The sequence below is a fragment of the Salminus brasiliensis genome, chromosome 14 (assembly GCF_030463535.1).
Source record: "Salminus brasiliensis chromosome 14, fSalBra1.hap2, whole genome shotgun sequence".
Classification (NCBI taxonomy): Eukaryota; Metazoa; Chordata; class Actinopteri; order Characiformes; family Bryconidae; genus Salminus; species Salminus brasiliensis.
Genome location: NC_132891.1, coordinates 18,229,444 through 18,250,208, shown reverse-complemented (window position 1 = coordinate 18,250,208; position 20,765 = coordinate 18,229,444). Strand labels below are relative to the sequence as shown.

The window sequence follows — 20,765 nt, the reverse complement described above, 5'->3', positions numbered from 1 at the left end:
CTGGCATTATCAATGTTGATGTTTTAATGGTGTTTGGTCGGTATTTTGGTTTGCATTTCTGTCATTTTGGTTTTCTTGCTTTGTTCTCTGTTAGTTACGTTTTGTTTCATTTGTGTTCCTCCAGTATGAAAATAGCTACTCTTATTAGTTCTGTAAGTTTAGGTTTAGACTCTCTGAAAAGGTCTAATTAAGAAAACTACAGCTGGCGTACCTTCTACACAAACTACAGCTGAAGTTCCTTCACAAATCTATTATTAGCTGATGAAAGGGAAAATAAGGTTCAATAACATTGCCCAAGAGGCAAACAAAGATTTCAAAGTAGAGATTATTATTAAACAGCATTTTAAACAGTATTAAGTAAAAGAGAAAGATAGATAATCAAATATTCAGTTACACAGTTGTAACACAGTTACAAATAGAACTATAAATAATTAGAAAGTGAGTAAAAAAAGATGTGAAGCTTTAGAGTATCTTGTATCTTGCTCCAGCTTACTGGTGCGCCATAGGCATATCCAACTTAAACATCGAATGTAATAAAATAATGTGAGCAAAGCCTATGAAAACCGAGAAAAGCCTTATGGATTAAAAAAAGTATCCAGTGTGTTTCCCTTCTAACAGATAGCAAAGAGACCATCCAACTCTCTCAAATGCAACCCAGTGTGTTATAAACAATATATTATAAATATCTTACTGCTTTATCAGCAAAGCTTTATCAAATATAGGGAAAGCAAAGTGAAGATATCATTACTTTATACTTCAACTTCTACTTTTTTTACAATTCAGTAACCTACTTTTATATATATAAATATAAAAAACAGGTTTGCTTATTTGCTTTTTTATCAACTGCCAGGTTACAACGCTCGCCAAAAGAGGATTTCTCTATAAACAGAGAAACAGGCCTACACAAACAGACTAAAAGACTTGATTGTTTCAGCTACATGCAGTTTGATTCTGTATGACGACTTTGTTTAGTGGAGAATGCCCTCTAGTGGTTGCTGCTTCTCACTGAGTGCAGAAGAACTGGACCGGAGTCTCTTCACAACATTTGTTGAAGTCATGTAGTCATGATGACTGTGTGACTGTGAACACAGAACCATGGCTCTTTCTCATTTGTTCAGTTAATATAATTGGAAATATAGCTTAATCACGCTAAAGATATTGATTTATTATCTTGTAGACTTCTTAAAGGAAGCCCAAGTGTGTTTTTAAAGGCTTACTCACCCACTGTCTCTGAAGGAACACATTAAGTAGAGATCCGGTGAACAGGTGGTGGGGCCTGGTATTTGATAAACTGTAAGCCTCCTTCATCCCATTTCCTAAATAATACTAGGATTTCACTCAAAATCCTTCATTTTATAAGTGATTCCTTACTGAGAAGGAGGAATTTATTATACATTCCCTCAGGCACATTCTGTCTGGATTAGCTGTCATTAGTGGTCATGTGGCTTTGGGGTAGGGAAGCAAATACCCTTAAGAAAGATAACAGGGAGCATATAATCCATCCTACCCCTTATCTATGTTTGACTGTAGGGGGTGTGTGGGTTCATTACTTTTTCTCAGTTAAGTACTTCAGAAAAGGACAGAAACTGTAAACTTGCAGGCATTGCTGGAGCAAGGAAACTACTATTTTGCTATTTTGTCTTCTACAGCATTCTGCATTCTGCATGCTTCCACAAAAAAGGTTAATGGACAGAAGCTCCTGCAGAAATATTGGTAAGACTGTCACATTCTACTAGTTTTATGTTTTGGGTAAATGTTATATTAAGACTTAGGTTATGGTTAGGGTAAGGGTTATGTTAAGGGTAGGGTTATGGTAAGGGTTGTGTTAAGGGTAGGGTTAGGGTTAGGGTAAGGGTTATGGTTAGGGTAAGGGTTATGTTAAGGGTAGGGTTATGGTTAGGGTAAGGGTTATGTTAAGGGTAGGGTTATGGTTAGGGTAAGGGTTAGGGTAAGGGTTATGTTATGGGTAGGGTTATGGTTAGGGTAAGGGTTATGTTAAGGGTAGGGTTATGGTTAGGGTAAGGGTTATGTTATGGGTAGGGTGATGGTTAGGGTAAGGGTTATGGTTAGGGTAAGGGTTATGTTATGGGTAGGGTTATGGTTAAGGTAAGGGTTATGGTTAGGGTAAGGGTTATGTTATGGGTAGGGTTATGGTTAAGGTAAGGGTTATGGATAGGGTAAGGGTTATGTTAAGGTAAGGGTTATGTTAAGGGTAGGGTTATGGTTAGGGTAAGGGTTTTGTTAAGGGTAGGGTTATGGTTAGGGTAAGGGTTATGTTAAGGGTAGGGTTATGGTTAGGGTAAGGGTTATGGATAGGATAAGGGTTATGTTAAGGGTAGGGTTATGGTTAGGGTAAGGGTTATGTTATGGGTAGGGTTATGGTTATGGTAAGGGTTATGTTAAGGTAAGGGTTATGTTATGGGTAGGGTTATGGTTAGGGTAAGGGTTTTGTTAAGGGTAGGGTTATGGTTAGGGTAAGGGTTATGTTAAGGGTAGGGTTATGGTTATGGTAAGGGTTATGTTAAGGTAAGGGTTATGTTATGGGTAGGGTTATGGTTAGGGTAAGGGTTTTGTTAAGGGTAGGGTTATGGTTAGGGTAAGGGTTATGTTAAGGGTAGGGTTATGGTTAGGGTAAGGGTTATGGATAGGGTAAGGGTTATGTTAAGGGTAGGGTTATGGTTAGAGTAAGGGTTATGTTAAGGTAAGGGTTATGTTATGGGTAGGGTTATGGTTAGGGTAAGGTTGGGTTAGGTTAAGTTTTTCTTATGTTGAGGTTAGGTTTTGGTGTAGTAGGTAAAGTTTGTTACGTTTAAATTTAGGTTAAGTTTATCCTACATTTAGGTTAGAACTAGGTTTATGTGCAGTAGGTTAAGTTTAGGTTAGGGTTAGGTGAAGGGTCAGGTTAGGTTTATCTACAAAAGTGATCAATGGACAAACTCCTGCAGAAACGGTAAGAATGGCACACACTGTGGTTATGTTTAGGGTTAGGTTATGGTTAAGGTTAGGGTTAGTTATGGTAAGGTTTAGGTTACGTTAGGGATAGGTTAGTTTAGGTTAAGGTTAGGGTTAGGTTAAGATTGAAGTTAGGGTTAGGCTTAGTAAAGGTTATGGTTTAGGTTAATGTTATTTAGGTTAAGGGTTAGGCTAGGTGTATGTTATGGCTGAGGTTAGGGTTAGGTTATTTGTATCCTACATGTAGGTTAGGTTTAGGTGCAGTAGGTCAAATTTAAATTAAGTTTAGCGTTAGGTTAAGGGATAGGTTAACTGTAGGTTATGGTTTGGGGTAGGGGAATGGTTAGGTTAGGTTTATCTTGTTGAGGTAAGAATTAGGTTTAGTTATAGTAGGTTAGGTTTAGGGTTATGGGTTAGGTGAAGAGTTAGGTTAGGTTTATCTTGTGTTGAGATTAGAATTAAGTTTAGGTGCAATAGGTTAAGTGTAGGTCAAAGTTAGGGTTAGGTGAAGGGTCTGGTTAGGTTTATCTACAGAATGGATGGAACCTCCTGCAGAAATGGTAAGAATATCACATTCTTCTGTGGTTATATTTAGGGCAAGGGTTAGGTTATGGTTATGTTATGGTTAGGGTTATGTTAAGGTTAGGGTTAGGCTAAGTTTAGGTTAAGATTAGGGTTAGGCTAAGTTTAGGTTAAGGTTAGGGTTAGGTTAAATGTAAGTTATGGTTAAGGTTAGGGTTAGGCTAAGTTTAGGTTATGATTAGGGTTAGGTTAAGGTTAGGGTTAGGCTAAGTTTAGGTTAAGGTTAGGGTTAGGCTAAGTTTAGGTTAGGGTTAGGTTAATTGTAAGTTATGGTTAGGGTTAGGTTAATTGTAAGTTATGGTTAGGGTTAGGTTAAATGTAAGTTATGATTAGGGTTAGGTTAATTGTAAGTTATGGTTAGGGTTAAGTTATGGTTAAGGTTAGGAATAGGCTAAGTTTAGGTTATGATTAAGGTTAGGGTTAGGTTAAGTTTTGGTAATGGTTAAGGTTATGGTTATATGAGGGTTTTTTATCTTATGTTTATGTGTTGTAGGTTAAGTTTAGGTTGAGGTATATGTTGAGGTTATAAAATGTCACTAGTTGCTTTGTATCTATTCAAATTGTTTGATTTCTTTGTGTTTGGGTGAATCAGTAATTCATGAATATGCAAAATTACAAATTACGAAGTATGTCTACTCCTGAAATGTCTTTTAGTCACATGTGTATAAATGCCTCTTGATGACAGACTGTTTAGTGTCCCTCTGCTCAACAGAAAAGTAGATACAGCCGTTAGATCACTTGTGTGTCAAACTAGAACAGTTTATCCAATTAACCATTTATATATATGTAAAAGTGAAACCTGTTAGTGACTACTTGATGGTATATTGATGTTATTATTTAAACTCTTTAAACCCTAGATTTAGTTTCTTGGTAATTTAGTATAAATACTCTGAAACATATGCAAGCTATGCGGTTCTGAAAGTGAAGAACTGAAATGTGGACCCACATTCGGCTGATTTGAGTTTTTTTGAGATTTGGGTTTATTTGCTTACATATAGGCTTGATTTCCCCAAAGAAATTGTACTCGGATAAATTGTACCAGAGATTAACTCAATCAGGATCACACACTATTATCATGCTATATCCATTTATCCATCCACTCTTCCCAGTCCTCTTGCAATTCTTCATCTAAGCAATAATGTCCCCAGTTGTTTTGAAGATTTTGCTGAAGCAGTCAGGCCTAGCTGGGGAGAAAAGACCCCTAACTGAAGCATCGTTCTCCCTCTGTCCTCAGGTCTCACTGCTCACTCCCCCCAGCTGAATGATGCTGAACAATGGGCAGTGGTTCTAAGTTACTGATATCAATGTCCAGCAGTGCACCCAAGGTAGCAGAGACTCAGGATAAAAGTACTGTAACACAAGAAACTGTGTGTAGGTCTGTGCGTGTGTGTGTGTGTGTGTGTGTGTGTGTGTGTGTGTGTACAAGTGGGCAAAATCCAATAAAGCCAAGTGAAGCTCATAGAGTGAATGAGCATCCTGTCAGCTTGAATGATTCGATACAGTGAGTTCAGAGAACTGGAAAATACTTTCTATTTTACGGCTCCTTTGATTCAGGTGCTCTTGTTGAAGCTGTGCTGTGTGCAACCTTAAGCTCTAAAATAGGTGCTGTGGCTAAAAGCTCTTCAGGTGTTGTTTGTTAACACAGTTGCTGTATACTCTTATAGCATGGTGCTGCATACAAATCTTAACAGTGTATACTTTTGGCAGGTTAATATATGCAGTATGAACATTATGCATTATTTTTGCTTACATTTTATGGTAAATTCCCAGAGTATATCGCCACCAGTATGTTACATCAGGGTCAAACTTTTTGAGGAGCTAACAGATTTTGTAAAAACCATTGACATTTTCCCCAAACTGTTCTATATGTTCTGGTAAAATACACTTGAACCTGTCTTGACCTATCAAGAACATCATAAAACAGACTTGAACCTATCATGATTTACTAAATGTTATATGCTAATTGTATTAAAATGGAACCTTAGAACAGAACATTTCCATATGGGACACGTGCTGATGTAGGTAATGTTTAAATTTGCATAATTAAAATAATGCTTTATATTTACAGGGCGGCACAGTGGCACTGCTGGTAGTGTGCACGGCTCAAGGGCCTGCGTTCAATTCTTGTTCCTTTCGTTTCCTCCAGATGCTCCTGTTTTCTCTTACCTCCCAAAAACACACATGGTAGGTGGATTAGCCATGCTAAATTGGCCTTTGGTGTGAGTGAATGGTTCTGTATGGTCACCTGTTATTGACATTGGCGATTCTATAGTCCTTTACAGAGGGCACATCCAACCAGCCTAAATCACCCCAACAAAAATATTTAAAAATGTACTTATAGTTATAATTATTAGCATTTGGAGGGGGTACATTATCCTTCTCTTTTGTTGCTGGTGTCAGAAACTTGTAATAATCTTGAGGAAAGATAATAAAATGGTATATGATACATTAAATACATTAGAATTCCTCAAATTCCACTTTTGAATGTCTTTTTTTGGGCACAGCTTTGGCTATTCCTTATGTGCTGCAGTCTACACAGGCTACTTAGGTTTTTACATAATGGAAATTGTCCAAATTTCTGATATCTAAAACGCATTACTTAGCATTCAGCATGAGCTGGATGCACTAGGCTGCTCTGCTAGCTAGGTTAACTAATGTTTACTAATGTAAAGTAAACAAAAGAAGTGATGCTAGTGGAAGTTACATTATTCACGTGCTTCTCCCCCCACAGTTAAGACTAGACTTGCAGGATTTAGTTATTTGGCATTATAATTAACCGTCATTATCTGCTCCACTCAACACTCTCTCTCTCGTTTTTTTTTTTCTTCTTTCTTTTCTCACTCACAGAAGGACACGTTAACGCCTCTTCATTTTTGAAATGCACACTGCTTGCAACAAGATTGAGTGGAGTCAGACAGGGCCCCCTTAGGGAGGTCAGGTCTCTCCAACTTTTCATGTAATTTTAAACTTTGCACATTTCCACTCAGCCCTCGGGGGCCACCCACTGGCCTAGGGCCCCAAGCATTTGCCTCATCGCATTTGGTGATGGACAGGCACCCGTCCAATGATTTCAGGTAGGTTCTGGACCCATTGCAACCCTAACCAGGAAGAATCGGACAAGAAGATAAATGAACTAGTTATACATTAAAACATTTTACTCTTCTAACTAGCAATTTTACTACGAAGTATGAATTTTGAAGACAGTTCTTAAAAATAAAAGCTATATTTGGGCACCTTTTGAATTATTTTAACTGTTAAATTGCATCTCTTCTAATTATGTCTTATGACCAATTTTTTTTCTCTATTGATGATGACTAAAATGACTGTAGGTGTTGCTTCTTTGTGTTTTCTGTGATAGTTGAAAGGTTTTAAGGGCCCCTATGCTACATTTTCATGACCTCATTCAATTTACATTACTTTACATAACTCTTGTTATCCTGTAAAATTGGATGTTTTTGTAACTGTACCTTTAAGACTTAAACATGTAGATGACATATTTTCCGATTGGCCGTCCTGTATTGTGCCTTATTCAAACAGCGGTTTGGGCTGAAACACATGGACCACACATGGACTGTATTGTATATAAGCCATTGTAACTGCATTTAGTCTTATGCCGCTTGGTTGTCCATTCAAAAGCAGCAGAAATGGTATAGTATATTCACTGAAGCTGCATCTGTCTGAAAAGTAGCTGCCAATTAAAATTCTAAAATGTTGAATTTGAACGTGTCTAGTCATTTGACACATAAAAGGCTTATTACACTGCAGGTTGTTGCCAAGTTTCTCTGACTAGCTCTACTTTCCCTTCTTCATAAAGGCATTATCTGCAGCATGACAAGCTTCTATTGCAAAAGTTAACAGTACTCCTTTTCCACCCCCCTCTCTCTGTCTCTCTCACACAGTCTCATTCAGCTCTGTCACAGCTGCCGAATCCCTTTCTCCTAAATGCGTGTGTGTTTTGCTTGATGATGGCCTCCACAGCAATTGGAGCTTTCTCATTACAGCCTAAATGAGGTGCTGTGGCATAATTAGTCTGCAGTTGGAGCACAGGCTGTCTTGCTTACAGCATAGAGGAGTGTGTTGTGCTCATGCTTAATGACTCGAGGACAATACGAAGGTTTATGTTCATGCTCAATTTTCAGGAATAGTGACGCACAAGGCATTCATCTCCCTCTTGTTAGCATGTCGGCAATTTTCCCCTTTGTCACCTGGGTGTAATGCGCTCTCGTCTTTTGTCATTACATCATCTTGTCGACATAGTGATCAAAACAAAACTGGTGGTGATGTTGGAAGCAGATGGCAACACATTCTGTTAGATTTATTGCAAACTGGGGAACGACTGCCGGCTCTTGGTCCTACTCCATTAGATGACAGTGGATCAAGACACATCACTTAGAGCTTTCATTTTCTTAAAGACATCTGGTTAACAGAATAATTTACTTTGGAATTGATCCATATGTCTATATAACGCACTGTATTATATCATATTCTATATTTCTTAGGTGCAAGGATCTGTCACTGTACTATGTACAGCGAAATGTGTCCTCCACATTTTACACATCTGTGGTAGTGAACACACACACACACACACACACACACACACACACACACACTAGTGACCTAGGGGCAGTGAGCACACACACACACACAGAGCAGTGGGAAGCCAACTCCAGTGCCCGGGGAGCAGAAAAGGTGAAGGGCCTTGCTCAAGGGCCCAACAGTGACAGTTGCTGAGCCCAGGTATCGAACCCACAACCCTGTTATCAATAGTCTGGAGCTCTAACTGCTAAGCCAATTACAATGTAAGACACTGTTCTATATTATCCTTTATGCAACAATTAGTTCCAGGCATGCGAGCTGATTTGTCACCACACTGTATCACTCAAGAAGTGCGATAAAGGACTAAGACGAGAATTTGCCATAACAAAAAACTATCAGACAAGAAAAACCTGAGTGGGAAACTTTTCTTTGAGTTTAATTTGTTGGTCTGTGTACGGAGCTGGAGAAGGAACTGCAGGCTGGGCATTGAGTGGAGTTGGTTTCTGAGTCATGTGACTACACACATACACACGGTAGTATGTTTTTAAGGGCATGGATTAAAACATGGGCAGGATTACATCGATCAGAGGTTCTATATGTTGGATTTCGAATGATTTTTAGATTCATTGCCCAGCCCTATAATACCATATTATCAAATAACACACTGTACACTATTACCATATAACAGACTCTACTATATGCACATATAATGCATACCATATTGCAGCATTTTTAATTTTTTTGCAACAATATTTCATATTTTTATTTAGTGGATATGTTTTCTGAAGGCATTCACCCATAAAAATGTCCTTTGGGTTGATACACTTTTTTCTTCTTTTTTTCATCTGAACTTTGAGGCCTTCTAGTGGTGCATTCTGGAGTTATTTACAAAAGCTTTCCCCTGTTTTCCTTTACGATCACACACTTTGTGATTGTAATGTTGCTCTAACAGTGATTTCCCTCCAGAAGGAGGCTGATTTCCCAGCAACTGGGTCTGTGGGTGCAGCTCATGTTGAATCACTTGCACTCAGGCTGCGTGACTGTAAGACAGCGGCGGCCTCTAGAGGGCAGCAGAGATAAGTGAATGTGGGCCTGTGAGCCTGACCGGCTCTCTGAGCCACTGCTCCATGTCAGAAGCAGAACAGATGCGGCTCTGGAGGAACCCCGAGGGCAGCAGCGACTCTCTGTCGTGGAAATGGAAGAAGAAGAATTCCGTCGTGTCTGTTCGTTGTTTCAGGGACGGAAATAGAGGCTTGCATTATGCATTCCACGACACTCCCCAGAGTGAGCCTTGGCAATCACAGAAGGCAAATATCGATTAATCTCACGGCCTGTTGGTGCCAGTCCAGACATTCCTTCAATTACTGGAGGCTTCCGCTTGGAGAAACAACTGTCCTGCGGTCAATAAGCTAAATCTGCAGTGCTGCAGGGCGAGTGTGTGCGTTTAAATGTCTAATATTATAAACTGCAATTATTATAATCGTGTCATTATTTGCGACAACAAACATCAAAGGCGATGTTGCTCCAAAAGACGATTCACCTCATGTTTTACACTGGATATGAGTGGAGAATAAACAAGTGTGTGTGCATCACTCAAATGTATAGACGTGCCGCATACTGTCTTCACCGTGTGCGCATCCGGCCTGCGCAGCGCTGTAGAGATAGAAGGCGAAGCGAGGCAGTTTTTCCCCCACCCGTTTTGCGACAAGCCCCACCTCCCCGCGCTGGGATTGGCTAAGTAGTTCTCTCACACGCTTTTATGATTGGCTAGTGGTTCACTCAGCGCGGTGTGTTTGTGAACTACTGCCCAATCACAGGACAGGAGGCGGGGCGTGTCCGAATACGGGCGGGAATACAGGAGAAATATTCATACGCCTGAGCGTCTTTTTTTTTTGGCGCAAGCGAGAAGCGAAGCCCTCCACCGCGAGCAGAAGCCCGAGCACTGTCCGGCAAAAGAATGAGGATGGCTGGGTGAAGTTTGCCGGACGTTACTTGTAGTCTCATGGACCGTGCCGTGGACATTTTCGCCCGGACTGGGACGAAATAAAGGTAGTAATTGCGGGAAGCTGCAGGTTTTGAAGTTTTGCGTTAACACGATAGCTAAGTGCTGTTCGTTTAGGTTGGTTTATTTGACGGATTAGCGCAGCAATTGACCGACGTTTACACCCTTTAGGGGCTTTAGGGGCACGACACATGTAATTAGCACGCGCTAATTACGAAAACAGTAGCTAGCTAGAAAACAGGAGGACTGTTTTAATGCGACAGACAGTTTTTTTTTTTCTCAGGAGCTGAGCTAACGAACGGGACCTCCCATCAGTTAGCAAAACTCAGTTTAATGCTGAAACCACGGTAAACGTTAGGAATTTGGTCCGGAAAGCGCATGTTTTTAGGGTCGTGGTGTGTGGAAAGTGTACAGTGGTCACAGGACCCGTATTGGTAAACGGTGTTCCGCGTGAGAAGCGGCGCGAGCGCCAACCAACCGTTCTTGCGCGCGAGAGCCATTCTGGGCAGGGGGCTGTAGTTGTGAGAGAGGTAGTAGCTAAATATAAAGAGAGAGAGAGAGAGTGTGTGTGTGTGTGTGTGTGTGCGCGCTGTTCACCTCCACTTCGACATTTTAAAGCAGTTGGTAGTTGATTCGTGATAAAGTGTATTTTATTTTTATTATTATTATTTGATTCGGCCAAATATGCTCAGGTGAAGGCTGTTGTCAGCGTTGCTCGGTGTATTTAGCTAGCTAGCTAATCCCACAGTCACACAGGCTTCCTATAATTGCATTACTAACCTGTTGCATTGATTACTTCTGGCTGTCCTCCTTTAATAATCCATTTCCCAGCCTTTTCCCAGACGTTTCATCATTCTAAAGACATTTACGCTTAATAGTACCCCACCAAAATCCTTTTATTTTTAGCTCTTAGCTTAATAAATGCTCCCTTTTACAGCACTACAGCATCGTGTACCCACTCTACCCAGGTGTGTCCTCCATGCGTTCCTGTAGCTGCTCTGAATATCATTAAACAAGTGTAACCTTGAGGACCCCTCGCCAAAAGCTTTCTGGCGAGCTCTCATCGCCTAAGCAGAGCTCCATCTCCAGACTGCAGCGTGCCTTTTTGCCCAGGTGTACTACAGTGCTGAATGAGTCGCTCTCGGTCTTCTCTAGTACACCCTGGGGGCAGTGTTTGCTGCCTCATGTGTGGAAGTGATAACCCGTGCTTTCTTGGCAATCGTTTGCATAATGACATGAAGTGTTGACACACAGCCTCATCTGTGTAGCGCAGGTGCTGAAATGTGTATTTAGTCATTAAGAAGTTCTTATGGGTTCATATTGAATACATCTCCTTGTAGACTTGCTCCTGGACCAGTGTTTTAACATTGTGTCTGAAAAACCCATGGGATGTAAACACAGCCATTTCTTATATTAACATTTCTGATGTTGATGGGGGCCAGACGGTCATGATGTCTACAGCATTCTGAGTTTTTACATGTAAAGGTAGTAATGGGTTGCAGGGTGGTGCCGCAGGTGGTGCCGCAGGTGGTGCGTGGACGGATGGCACAGGGTTGTTGGTTCAGTCCTCGGTCTGGCCACTGTCGGTGAGATGTGTTTTTGTGTTTGTGTTGTTTCTTTCCGGGTACTCCGATTTCCTCCCACCTGCTAGAAACAGGCCGGTAGGTGGATTGGCTTTGCTAAATTGCCCCTAGGTGTGAGTGTGTGAGAGAATTGGTGTGTGGTTATTACCCTACAGTGGACTGCCATCCTATCAAGGGTGTATTCCTAAGATCCCCAACCATTGTGACCCTGACCAGGACAAGCAGATACGAAAACATGGTAAACAATCAGACTTCTCTGGGTACTACATGTAGCTCTCTACCATGAATGGGGTTCAGGCAAAAACCTTATCACAAAACTGTAACTATCTGCAACTGTTTCATCCAATAACTTTCTGTGATTAAGCCTTTAGAGATCTGGTTCCTGGTTTAGATTTTAGACCTGCTGTCCTCAAAATGTACTTGGTAAGATTACACATCAGACCACTCTGAATGACCACACCCCAACAATTGTTACATCCAAACCATTTGATTATGGTTAAATGTAGATAATTCATCATGCAAAACATGCAAGTAAATTGCACCTTTAGTCGACAAGTCAGTCCACCTGTGACGTGGAATCAATGAGCAGTCGTGTGGATTGGTAAAGTGCACAGATTTCTACAGTCATATAAAGCAACAAGTAGTCCAGTATTATGGAATCGTGGCTTCTCTGGTGTGTTTAAACCAAATTGGTAACAGCCTGCAACCTGATCAGTTAAATGCAATGGAAAAAAAATGATGGATTGTAAATTAGAAAAGCTCCTTCAGAGGAGAGCTGATGCTGACAGTTTCTTTGTTATTTATTCAGACGCAGTTCTGTGTCCAAGCACTTGCCAATTAATTGCTTTATCCAGTGACTGGATTTAATTAATTTCCATTGAGTGGCTGGAAGATTCATGGAGGCAGATAGGAGCAGTGGAGCGGGCTGGCAGCTTGCACTGGTTTTATCTCTTCTCTTTCAGGCGCTCACCATGGGGTTGAATTTGTAGGCGATTAAAAAGCTGGACACACGCTCTTACCATATAACAAAAGAGAAAAAATGAGTGGTGGAAAGGGTCAAGGCTTTTTTCTAAGACAAGCCTCACAGCCCATACTGGAACAATTAAAGACGTCAGACAGTAATTACTGCCTAACGTCCGTAGGCATGGATTTACAAATCGGTTGATGCTGTTAAATACATGCCTTTCTTATTATGTCTTTATTCACCTAATACATTACTCATTGTACTCATTTACCTATTGTATGCAGGAGGATGGTGTAGTCAGGACCCGTCTGTTTCTGATCTCCATAAATGAATATGTAAGCAGGGGGAAGTGTGAGCACAGTCCGAATGGGCTCTAGTGACTCACCGCTTATTTGATTATATCATGTAAGCGAGGGCTTCCTGTGGGGCGAGCTCTCTTCCTGCCAAACAGTGGCTTCCATAGCAGTGTGCTGTTGTTGAGGGTGATGGATGGCCCATCAGCATACTCACTTAACCCCGCAACTCCCCAACCCCGCCCAGCCCCCATGGTTCTCTTTACCTTATTAAGTGTGCAACATTAATTAAAATGCTGTTAGGGCTACCAAGAGGGCTTTATAGATCGTAGCCCACATATCAAGTGCCCTTACAAGCAAAAGACTGACACTGTGGCTATAAATAACAAATATGACACATGTAAACTAGGACATAAAAATAGTATACAAAGGTTGTGGTTCTGTATACATCGCCATATGGATGTTTACAAATAAGTTCCTAAAGCACCAGGTCCTGAGGGTTATAAAAACCTTTAATAGTCATTACCGCTACTACTTCAGCTATTTAATGAATTAACTGAAAAAGCTTATCTACCACCAACTTTTTATCAAGCAAGTATTTCATTGATACATAAGGAAAATAAAGACCCACTGGACCCAGGTTCATATAGACCACTGAGCTTGCTTAATGTAGATAATAAAATATTGGCTAAAGTGCTTGCAACCCAGTTAGAAGAGGTACTTTCTTCAGTGATCTTCCCAGATCAGACAGGGTTTTTAAAAATGGGCAAATATTTTTTAACATACAAAGGCCGCTAAACATCATATTTACCCCCAACTCTAACCCTGAGTGCACTGAGATTCTTATTTCATTTGATGCAGAGAAAGCCTTTGATAGGGTTGAATGGGATTACCTCTTCTCAGCCCTGTCAAGGTTCGGATGTGGTCCTAACTTTATTTCTTTAATCTAACTACTTTATGCCTGACCACAGCCATCAGTACAAAAAAATTATAATAGATCAGCCTATTTCACTCTCAGCTGCTCATCTTGACAGGATTGCCCGTTTCCCCCCCTTTTGTTTGCACTGGCCTTGGAGCCACTGGTGATCTCCCTGCGAGCAGAAAAAATCTTAGAGGGGGATTTTCAGGGGAGGAAGAGAGCATAAAGTATCCTCATGTGCTGAAGATTTGTTATTTTTTTGTTATTTATTTCCAACCCTGTAAAATCGCTTCCAGTTATTTTGTCAGCATTAGGGAGATTTAGAGTCATTTCAGGCTACAAAATAAAACTTTGCACTGTTCCAGATCAGCAACAAACAGTCCACTCCCATTTTCTCTTTTAGTTAATATCAATTCAGATATTTAGGTGTTACTATAACAAAAACATTTGCTGAGATAACTTTTTTTTTAATAAAACCAAAACTTTTTTTAAATGATACAAATTTGAGAAGTGGACAAAACTCCCTTTCTCCCTGGCAGACTGGGTCAACATTGTGAAGATGAATATCTTGCCAAAATCTGTATTCCTTTTTTAATGTATATCTTTTTTTTTAATAAGGCCTTATTCAAGAAACTGGACAAGTTTATAGCTTAATTTATATGGAACAAAAAGGCTCACAGAATTACAAAGACCTAAAGCACAGGGGGACATGGGGTTACACCCTTTCATTCTGGACTCTGGGAGAAATGGGAGAAATGATCAGACTGGTCAAGTGTTGAAAGTCACTGCTGCTGCCCATCTTCTTTACCAGCACTAATATACTTGGTCTTACATATCCCTAGAACATATCTCTCAACAGATCCTGTTGTTTAGCACTCAATTAAAATCTGGTCCCAGATCAGAAAACACATTAGCCACATTAGTCCTCTGACCGCCAATCATTAATTTATACCATCTCTTAAAGACTCTGTGTTTCATACCTGGTACAAAAAAAGAAATTACTTGTTTATTGATTATTGAAGTCTTTCCTACATTCCAGCAATTGCAAGTTAGGGGTAACTTACCTCTTACCTTTTAAGTACCTACAAAAATTTCCGTCTTTTCCCAGTGAGCTACCCATTTCACCCATGGACTCCCAGCTTTGTTCAAATCCTCACATTAGGGGGGAACATCTGTCATATACACCCAGCTCTTGAAGCTAGAACACAGTACCACTTTACAGCATCTAAAAATGGCATGGGTTTCTGATGAGTAGCGGACAGAGGCACAGGAACAAGTTCATACATGTTCACTATGTGCTAGGCACGGACTACTTCAATTCAAAATTCTACATAGATTGCATTTCTCTAAATTAAACTTTCCAGGATGTTTTCGGATGTTGACCCGACCTGCAATCGATGTGGACAAGAACCAGCTTCCCTAGCACATATGTTCTGAAAATGTTCTTACATTACAAGTTATTGGTCTACAATATTTCAGTCCCTGTCAGATATTTTACACCACCCCCTGACCCAGACCCAGCTACAGCTCTGTTAGGAATTAAGATCACTAACCCAGCACTAACCAACACACATTTTTCACATTACTAGCAAGCAGACTGATTTTGCTGAACACTAGTGTAACACACAATGCACCTCTTGTGTGTGACCATGCTCAACGCTAACATAAGTTCTTTGGAAGTGCGCTGTTTCCAGTTGAGACTCATGCCTGTGAAATTTGGTTCTGCATTATGTTCATCACTCTTTGCATGTACCTATATGCTACGCATAGCAGCGTGCACGGACTCGTAGCGATTCGGGACAAAAACACGTACAGTTACACCCGTAGCAGCTATAGTTATTTTTCCAGGTCAGTAATAACTACAAAGCTGCATGTGTTTAACTTTCTCTGTATAACTCCGAATGCACAACGTAATGAGGGCCTGCACTGCTGGATCCCACTTCTATAAGCAAACATACATTGACAAGTAGATAAAAGCTCCTTGCACTGCATACCTGCACTCCTTGTTTCAAAGAGATGTTAATACCAGAGCAGAATACGTTACTATATCATTCCAACAAATGAATCCTGGTCGAAAACAGCAGCATGTGTGTGTGCGCGCATGTGTGGTGTGTGCCTTTGTGTCAGAATGAAATCAGAGTTTTCAGTTTTACAGTAGAGACGCTTGATTAAATGCACTGTCACAAGCAGCAATGCTTATTTCCATTAGGCCCCTGATCATTAAAACGATAATCCTTTTCTCATTACTTTTCCTCTTTGCAAAACCTTTTACAAGTTTAGGAGACAAATTAGAGGACAGAAGAAGATAAGCTCCAACACAGACATTTCCATCAGCTTACTCTCCCTTACACAGATTCACACATTAATGTTAGTGTTGGGTGGTATACCGTCTCTATAGGTACATCAGCAAAGCTCAGACAGCTACACAGAATTTGAATTACAACACTATTGATGATGAGTGCTATTTTTCACAAAATAGCTGTGTCAATGGTGCCATGTCAGTAGAACTACAATGTCAGATTTTAAGAGATCAACAATCTAGTCAAATGAGCTTTGTCATGTTTGTAAGCAACTCTGAAAGGGTTTTATACAGAATAGTTTCCAGAAATACATTTCTATTTTTTATGGATGACATAAACCAATCAGCAATAACATTAAAACCAATGATGTGAGGTGAAGTGAATAACATTGATTATCTCGTTACAGTGGCACCTGCCCTTTGGTGGAATATATCAGACAGTAAGTGAACAGTCAGTTCTTGAAGTTGGTATGTTGGAATCAGTAAAACTGGCTAGATCCAAAAACAGCAGGCTCTGTGGGGTATTGCTAGTATGCAGTGGTTAGTACAACGTGGAGAGCGAAAGCTAGCAAATTTAGCACAAACAGCTGAAAGGTTCACATATTGCTGGATAGATCTGGCTAGGGCCAGAACTGTTTTGGTGGCACAAGGGGGAAAAAGACAATATTAGGCACAATATTTATTGTAGCGGTTGATCAGTATATGAACTTCTTTCATTGGTACTTTGGGGGGATGTTAGTTGTAATGCTGCACTATGACCAACCCCAATTGTAATTGTTCCGTAATTCATTCACATCTGCCACTGAAGCAATTACAATGCATGCATGAATGTTTTAATGTTAACCATTGTAAAATGAGTATGTGGAATTGAAGCTTTGTGTCCCACCATGTTTTCTAACACTGTATAAAAGAAGATTGCCTTTAATTGTTGGGCGCACTACAGTAACTTTTGAGCAGATTAATGCAGAACATATTTAGGTTGGTTAGTACTTTTTATTAATTTGTTTAATTGGAGTAATTATAAAAGGCAACTAAATAAACACAGCAGCATCATATTGTAAAATCTCAAACTGTGTCATCCGATATTGTAATACCATGATAAATTCTGAGATTATACACGTTAATTTTTGTTATTTCTTTTTCAGAGGAAGTTATAGCCTGTCTACAAGCACAGTGCAAGACTGAACCGAAATGGTTATTTAAACAGAAAAGTCAACCTGAACATTATCTCTTCTCATAACTTTACCTCAAGTCGTCTGTAGCTCAAGAGTGATGTTAGTGTGGTAGACGTTCCTGTAAAGTGCAAATCAAATAGAACTGTGACGGAATTACAGTGACACGAGTGCTGTGGGTTTTCTTAAGGATTTCTAGTGGAGCCGGAAGCTCTGTGAATGTAAGTGCTGTTTCACAGAGCTTTTTGATACACTGTCCTTCTCTTCAGAGACGTTGATTTGGTCTGTCATTGCGTTTTTGAAGGGGACTGTGAGTCTGTGGCTCTTTAAAGAGGAGTGTCACTGTGTCTGGTTCCAGTGAACGAGCTGTCAGGATTATAACGCTGAGTTAAAGGCCGAATCGCGCCGCCTGCACAATCGGCCCGGGCCTGAATGAGGCCAGTGAAGAAAACGTGCTCTGTCTCTCCACGAGCGTCCCTGCAGCTTAGAAATGAAATTTAGCAGAGATGGCCACACCGACATGACAGACTTTGTTTCCGCTCCATGACTAACTCTCTTTCTCTCTCTTTTTTTCCCCTCTCGCTCTGCTGACGCCTTGCCTGCAGCAACAGAGCTTCAGATTCTTCCACCTGAATCTCTGAGGAGAAGCAGAGAGGCAGTGCTGAAGGTGCACCGTGCATAAAGCAAAGGATGTCTTTTAAAAACATATTTGTTTGGTAATTTACGTGCAGACGTGCTATTCAGGAAGTGTTGGGTATTCAGGAAGTGTCGGGAGAACTGATAACACGTTATTCGTCTGTGTCATCGGCAGGCTGGCTTTGCGTGGTGTGATCCTGGATCTTTTAATGCTGGTTTAACCATTCCAAAGAAATGCGACTGAGAGCAGATGTGCTTCAAAAGTGGTGTTTAAAAGTTCTGCTCACTGATGTTCACTGGTTTACCTACGCCACTTCTTTCTCAGTTATGGTTCACCTATGCTTAAACTTTCTCAGTGTTTTCAGTGTCACAACCATATTGCATTCCTGCACCTGGGTTCCCTCAACTGGCCTGCTGTCTGACACAGATTGTGTGTATCATTCTCTAATCCAGTAGTGTGATCCTTCACTGGAGTTATTTTCTTCTCCTGTCCTGTTCCCATGTCTGGCCTAGTTTCTGTGGTTAGCCTTGAGGTTGTCCAGTCCCAGGAGGGGTCAGTGGGAGCACAGAAGGGGGTAGACACTGGGTACTGCAGATCTGTATTTAGAGATCAGGATGGATGGGTGTAGCTGAGGCCGAAAGAAGAAATGAGAAGAAATCTATCTCTTTATTTGGGGTTGCTTACAGAGAGACTGTGTTCTAGTTGCATCTCTAATGTGGAATCATTACTTTGGTCTGGAGAAGTGGTTCAGTGTATTGGGATCGGGGCCAATCCAGACATATTTTAATGGATCGAGAAGCCATTTCAGTGTTGAATTATATTTATTTGTTAAATAATAGATGGTTGAGAAACACTAATTTTACCAGCAGGGGAAAACATTTCCATGATTATAAACCAGCACTGAACTGCTCATTCAGAACCGAGAGGAGTAGGCTAATGCAAGACAGCCCAGAGCAGCTGCTATTGACTAATGCTGTGTTCACATGTTATTGGTATTATGGCACATACGAGTTTCAGTCTTTGAAGCTGCACAATAACACACCCTCAAGACATCATTACTAGTGGAAAATTCAAAGATAATTTTGATACCCGAGTTCCAGAGTTGAGGTGACCTTCAATCTTTTAATGTGGTGGAGAAGAGGACAGAATAAATATTGAATGGTACATAATTCTTTATTTTTTAACAGTGCAGCTGATGTTAATGGTTTAACTTAATATACAACAGTGATACTTATCATTCTATCCGTAGCAAATTGACTTCTCTGCTAACTGGTGTCCGGTACGGGTGTCTGAGCGAGCCAAACTGAGCCCCTTGTGTTGGAGTAGCAGAAGGGTGAAATGATGCACGTTCTGTTGTGTTTGCACTCATAGCCAGCTATGTAGGCTTAGATAAGTGAGCTAGCAGGCTAAACTTCACAGCACAGAACATATTCTAGCTAACTGAGGCTCAAATCACACATGTTTAGAAGATGAAGCCTCGAACCTGTGTTAATGTTCTGAGTTCTTCAACTGTTTTCAGGCACATTTAGTAGATTGGTTCAATTCAGCATGTTGCAAAACTTTCTCCACCTGTTTTCAGAGTGTGTGACATCACTAATCAGTGAGTTACCACAGTGCCCCCACCCTGTGGCTCTCTGAAACACACATGGGGTAACCGCCCAACCCTATTTCGTACATTCTGTCCATTGTTTTTTTTAAACCCGGCATGAAAGTTGTGTTTACTGGCGAGAAAATATTAAAACTTTATTACTAAATATTGTATTGAAGCCAGAAATTCCCATCTTGTGACACTAAAAACAAGTGGACTGTAAATGGAGGTTAATAAAGGGAGTACAACATAGAAAACTTTGCTAGTAAAGAAAACTTTGACTTGGTAAAGTAAACATAAGGGACAAGACAGAATGAAATTGAAATGTTAAATGCACAGTAGCACAGTAAAAGCACAGTAACTAGAATCCATTACAGTACAGCACTGTGTGCTTTCACGATGTTACAGCTAATGCAGTGGATGGATAGTGGGGTGGGGGGGTTGAGAGGGGTTGAGGCTGCTGGAAGTGCTGTTTTATAGTGCTTGTCCTTTCGACTGAATATTATATTTATCTCAAGTTTACAGCGCCGGGGCTGATATGTGTATGAAGTGTGGCTGGGGTGTCTGTCTGCAGGGAAGAGAGAGAATGTGTGTGTGTGTGTGTTTTGCTTTTAACTTCTTGTGCTGGTGCAGTGGTTGAGAAGAGGAGCAGTGAAGCGTCTGATTGGGCAATGCACCTGGGCAATATGGTGAGATACTGCTGCTGCACCTTATCACAAAAACACAAAAGTCTGATGCACTGTAAGAAATTTAAAGGCAGGCCAACGTCAAATGATAAAGTAACTGATTACAGAGGTTTTCTGAGTCAACTTAGTTCAGAAAGAACTTTTCCTAACTCACATTGGTAAATGTAATGTAAGAGTTTTACTCTGTGTTCCTCTTTCTCAAGCTGTTTACTGTGTAATCCCAATCCGCAGGCAGTTAGTACTTACCCCAAAAGTGGGACGGCGGGCCCGACTATACTTAGACTCCTGACCTTGGAGGGCTGCGGTGTTGATGCCATCTTTTGTCTCTTGACAAGCAGGCAGTTAGACAGTTGCACCACTCTGTAGTGCTGTAAAACCATGTACATACATGTGTCCCAAGACATACCTGTGGCACAGCGATCTAACCGTTATCCCATCAAGTGTGAGTGTATCCTAAAGTCTCAGCAATGGTCTTGTACTCCATTGTCAAAAGCCTCTCAGCAGTTGTAACCTGCGCTGTAATCCTGCATTATACTGCAGGCTTTTGGAAAG

At 40.7% G+C, this 20,765-nt stretch overlaps 1 protein-coding gene across 1 annotated transcript in view; it reads left to right on the top strand.

The window, feature by feature from the left end:
* Positions 1-9,977: 9,977 nt before the first annotated feature.
* Positions 9,978-20,765, top strand: part of klhdc8b (kelch domain containing 8B) — a 136,721-nt gene continuing 125,933 nt past the window's right edge. The window contains exon 1 of the mRNA XM_072697262.1: positions 9,978-10,119. The gene's annotated coding sequence lies outside the window, so the exon portion shown is untranslated. The remainder of the gene's footprint in view (positions 10,120-20,765) is intronic.